Raw genomic sequence first — 5959 nt, 5'->3', positions numbered from 1 at the left:
GTTTCGACCGTAGGAGGTCCGTTTCCTCCATTTTGCGGTACGCCACACCCCTCCCGATCAACAGGACCCCCGTTTCGACCGTACGAGGTATGTTTCCTCCGTTTTGTGGTACGCCACACCCCTCCCGATCAACAGGACGCCATTCCGAACATAGGAGTTCCATTTCCTCCGTTGTGCGGTACGCCATGCCTCGTTTCCATTGCCTGTTCCGTCCAAGCCCTCCCGATGAACACGACGACGCATTCCGTTTCGACCCAGCCGGTTGGCTCCCACGCGTTTCGTTGCCTCCCGATGAACACGAGCATTATGTTGCCTCCCCATGAACACGACACATTCCGTTGCCTCCCCATGAACATGACGATGATGTTGTTTCTCTGTTCCGACCTAGCCATGTACACGAGCCCTCGCCGTACATATGCGCGAGTAGGCGTTCGAGACCCCGCCCGTATGTACACATACGTGGCCGTATTTTGTTTCTTTCACCCTGTCCGCTGTACGTACGTGTACATGCTACGTGCGTGCCTCGACTACGACACGTACGCGCCTCTACTACAACACCTGCGCGCCTCTACATCGACCAGTATATATGTATGTACACGTTCGCGACCAGAATGGCAACGCTACGTACGCCTCGACCAGGTGGGTCCCGACCGTCAGGCACTTCCTTGCATGCGAAGATGTAGCTAGTGGGTCCCAGCAGTTAGGGGGGCGAATCGTTTTTTTTGCTCGGATGCACTTCCTTGCATGAAAAGATGTAGCTGGTGTGTCCCAGCAGTCAGGGGGAAATGTTTTTTTTGTGAAATACGGTGGCCCGTTCGATGGGTCCCCGCTGTCAGGTGGAGGAAAAAAAAATCGCGCGTAATAAGGAGGCACTTCCTTGCTGCGTCCATGGAACCAGCTGTCATCCTCTCCACGTACAGTCCACGTCTGATGGAAGTCGTTCCTTGACCATGTTGACCAGGCCGCGCCAAGAGCACCATGGCGGTGGACGATGGAGAGGCCTAGGAAGGGGACGACTCAGAGCCGGGGAAGACGCAGCAGTGGATGCCCACGCGAAGAGGAGTACGAGGGTTCACTGGTTCGGCTGCGGTGTGAGGCTGCTGTCGCTGCAGAATAACAGGGCGTGTGGGTGAGTAGAGGGATGTCCTGGCCAGTGATGGGAGTAGTAGGGGGCGGTGAGGCTTCTGCGCCATCACAACCGGCCGCCCGAGGCAGGAGCACGCGACACGACCGGCGCTGGTTTGGGCGGCTGGAGCAAGAAGACCAGAGGTTGAAGAAGCACCACCGCCATTGGATGAACATCGTACGGTAACAGGAGCTAGAATCATTCATATTGACTAAGTTGACAAAGCCCTCCGTCCCCGTCAACTTGGTAGGCCCACAAGTCAGCCTCCCACTATGCTGGGTTCCACCTACCAGGGGGGTATTCATTTTTTTGTGCCTAATAAGGAGGCACTTCCGGTGGGTCCCAACAGTTAGGGGGAAACTTTTTTCACGAAATACTGGTGGCCCGTCTGGTGGGTCCCTGCTGTTAGGTGGAGGAATAATTATTTTCCATGTAATAAGGAGGCACTTCCTTGCGGCTGTCGTGGACCCAGCTGTCAGCCTCTCCATGTACAGTCCTCTTCCGATGGAAGTCGGTCGTTGATCACATTGACCATGCCGTGTCGAGAGCACCACGGCGAGGCCTAGCAAGGGGACGACGCGGAGCCGGGGAAGACGCGGAAGTGGAAGCCCGAGCGAAGAGGAGTACGAGGGTTCACCGGTTCGGCTGCGGTGTGAGTATGCCCTCGCCGCAGAATAACAGGGGGTGTGGGTTAGTAGTGGGATGACCTGGCCAGCGGTGGGAGTAGTAGGGGGCGCTGACGCCTGCGCAGCAGCACAGCCGGCCACGGGAGGCGGGAGCAGGCGGTCCCGCCGGCGCTGCTTTGGCGGCTGGAGCAAGAAGATCAGAGATTGAAGAAACATGACGGCCGTTGGATTGACATCCAACGGTAGCGTCTGCTAGAATCGTTTGTTGACGTATATAATAACTAAATTTTTTTGCATACGCATCAACTAAACAGGCCCACAAGCCAGACCACTCCCTCTTTTTTTTAATAATTTATATATAGCTCATGGCAACTTCTTATGCAATTTATTGCAGTCATTTTTTTGGTTGGCCAGGGACAATTTTGCATATTTCTATGGGTTCCAAACTATTTTTAATACCGAAATGTCGAGCCAAATTTAAAGTATTTTGAAGATATATTTAAATTAGGGTAATGCCCAGTGAAATAGGAATATGAAAATGTGAAAAAAAAATCAGAAATTATAAAGTCATTGCCAATTTGTCATATGTTTTTATATTTACAACCCATTTCATATTAATTTAAAGATTTGCAGGCGTCTTGAAAGAGTTGCAGCCCATCAGGGCATAGAAAAATAAGTAGGCCTGGATTGGGTATTCTTCAGAAAAAATAAACTCGGCTCATTTTCATAAAGAAAAAATAGCTGGGCTGGTCACATGGTGAACACAAAATATAAGCCTGGGCTAGACGAGCCACAACCCAGTTCAAACCCTGCTCCGTCTCAACAATAACAAAAAAGTACTGCTCGAGTAGCTACGTCCCAGGTGTCAGCTGATCTTGCGTTGTTCTCTTGTCTATTAACTATATACGCTCACAATGTCGTGGGTCCCAGATGTCAGGAAAACACTAGGAGGAAGCATTTTATTTTTCCATACGCTGACGTGGTGGGCCCCTACTGTCATCCTCTCCACGTGCTTCTGCTGATTCCGGTTGTTTGTTGACCATGTTGACAACGTGAGAGGGCGCCGCCACCGCGAGCGCACCAAAGCGCACGGAGGACGTCGGCGTTAACGATTTAGGAGACGGTGGGGCGGTTATGCATGCGCTGAGGCGCAGCCAGCCGTGGGAGGCAGAAGCAGGCGGCCCCGCCGGCGCTGGTTTGGTTTTAGCGGCTGGAGGAAGACATGACTGAAGAAACATGACAAACTATAAAAGCAGCAGGAGTACTTAACAACCTTAACTGAAATCAACAGGGGCACTTAACAACCAAAGCTGAAAGCAGTATGAGTACTTATAGAGGTTCAACCGTACAAAGCATGCCTCGAACAGTGCTACTTTTCCTACAGTTAACCAAGGTTGAGGCGGCCAAGCCCCAGGACAAGGCCCAGGTGCCACCCCGCACATCCACAACCTTCTGAAAGCGGCTTCATCTCGCAACATGGTCAATAAACAGGATATTCGCTTTAGAGCCATGGAAAAGCATGAACATAATCTTCTGTCCTATTCTCCAAGATGGACGGGCCTTCATTATTTGAGACCACCCATGAATAAGTACCTTTTCACCTCCAAGGGGAATTGAGTAGGTCGACATAAACATCATGTTGTGACCAAGCGCAAGTCTGACCCGACCATGGTCAGGCATCTGTATAGGAACAATAGAACTGGGCAGTTCCTATTTCAAGAAGATCACGGCTGTAAAACTGTGTATAAGCAATAGTTTATGAACAACATATATAACATAAAACAACTCGTACCATAAGTTTCTCGACACAGTTCGACCTGCTCAACGAGTGCAGCAGTGGCACACATATCCCACGTGGCCTTCCACCATTGAAACGCCCACAAGGACCTCAAGACAATCAATAAAGTGTAGGAACATGTGGATGTCGATCCAGTCAACTTTAGTGCCATCAGTAACAGCCGAGTTATTACAGAGTAACAAATGAGCAGACTGCTTAACTCTGAAAAACCCTACACGTGCCACCAATTATCCGAAAATATTAGTTAGAAGTAGCATCTTCATGAGAGATTCGTTGCTACTTCTAAAGTTAAATTGTGATTATTTAGACAGAATAGGTGGATTAAGATGCAATCGAGGCAACAAGCAAGAACCAGATACAAAACTAACATGTATTAACAATTGGAATGATGTCAGGCTGAAAGATCGCAGTGAAGATGAGACCAGGTTCTGCTATTTACATCAACATTCATGCGCCAACTTTCAGTTCGTAACACTTGAGAAAGTTTATCCAAGTTCGGCCATAAAAAAGCAGCGATCTTCTTGGTTCATGAACCCAACTCGGAACTTATATCCATGGCTTGTCTTCACTGTGACCATTAAACTAGTGTATTCAGCTATGGCAAGGCCGAGCATCTTGAGTACATGTGTTCTGGCAGAGCAAATAATACATTGCAGGAAAAATAATATGAGAACACAGCGTGTTAAAAAAAACCCACCCTCCCGGATAGAAAAGAGGATTCTAGGAACATACTATGCGCGTTTCAAAATGCTGTGTTAGGATGAGAAGGAACAAGTGTGGCGTCTCGCCGAGGGCGCAGAAACCTGTAGGGTACTCGCACTTTGGGCACTGCACATGAAACACACTAGATTCAGTAGGAAGAAAAATGCATCAACGGCGGCGACTACCATCCTAGGGTTGCCTGCGACCAAGGGACTTGGATTTATCGGGGATTGATGAAGAATTCGTACCTGGTTCTCCATGAGAAAACCCTATGCAATCGCCGAGAGGGATTTTTCTCTGAACAAGCAGACGAGGGAGAAGGGGATTCAGGCCCAGTGAAATATTACCGCTTCGTCCGTCCAGCTTACTGCTAAAGCTAGAAAGGGGGGCGTTGTGATTTGACGGCTCATTGGGCATTACTGCGGCGCTACGACCGGGGTGTGTCTACCGTGAAATTGTGCACTCTAATTTGTGCATATGCCATGTGGACCCCATTGCCGGTTGCCCCACATATTAGCGAAAGGAAGTAGAAAGACAGAAGTAACTAGTTACACATAAATATATTTTTTGATAGAGAGATACTCCCTCTGTAAACAAATATACAAATCTTTTGTATCACAGGCTCACCTTGCCGAGAAATATACTCCCTCTGCAACGCACGGGCATTATGGGGGTTTAGCTCTTTTTATGGGGGTTCAGCTGAGAATATAATACTCAGATAGGCTCACAGTTCTAGACTTTGGGCCGCAGGCCGACCCTGCATGTTTGGGGGCCCATGTGTTCTACCTCAGCGCTTTTCATATTGCAAGCAATCGGTACGGTGCTGGTTTTAGATGTTGTCGCAAGGCGAATACACAAAATTGAATAAAGCATGCACTACTGGAATCAGCTACTTTCCCATCTGCCAGCTCTTTGTCGTCCGCTAGCGGACGACAAATAAGCTCTTTGCCATCAGCTACCCAAAAGCAGACAGCAAATAACTGGCTGATGGCAAAGAAAGTCTTTGCCATCAGCCAGTTCTTTGTCGTCCGCTAGCTGATGGCAAAGATTCTTTCCCGTCGGCCAGCAGACGGCAAAGAGGGAGGGGGGCCCCACTGAGGAGCTGTTTAAAAAATACTTAACGGCCCCCTCCACCAGCCCAGGTGAGCTCTACCTCCTCTGTTTTTCCTTTTTTCTGTTTTTTTAGTTTTAGGTTTATGTTTAGTTTAGATTTAGTTTTAGTTTTAGTTTTAGTTTTAGGTTTAGTTTTAGTTTTAGTTTAGTTTTAGGTTTAGATTTAGTTTTTTCCTTTTTTTCTTTTTTTAGTTTTAGGTTTATGTTTAGTTTAGATTTAGTTTTAGTTTTAGTTTTAGTTTTAGGTTTAGATTTAGGTTTAGTTCAGTTTTAGGAAAGAAAAATAAGAAGAAGAAAAAAACAGGAGAGGAGGAGAAGAAGAAGAGGAAAAAGGAAAGGAAGAAGAAGAAGCGGAGGAGGAGAAGAAAAAAGAAGAAGAGGAAGAAGAAGAAGAAAAAAAAGAGGAGAGGAGGAGAAGAAGAAGAGGAAAAAGGAAAGGAGGAAGAAGAAGAAGAAGAAGAAGAAGGAAAAAAGGAAGAAAAGGAAGAAGAGGAAGAAGAAGAAAAGGAAAAAAGAGGAAAAAAACCCGACCCGACACGGCACCCTGACCCCGACCCGGCACCCCGACACGACACCCCGACCCCGAGACCCCGA

The sequence above is a fragment of the Triticum dicoccoides genome, chromosome 5B, assembly GCF_002162155.2.
Source record: "Triticum dicoccoides isolate Atlit2015 ecotype Zavitan chromosome 5B, WEW_v2.0, whole genome shotgun sequence".
Lineage (NCBI taxonomy): Eukaryota > Viridiplantae > Streptophyta > Magnoliopsida > Poales > Poaceae > Triticum > Triticum dicoccoides.
This window is presented reverse-complemented; position numbering follows the sequence as displayed.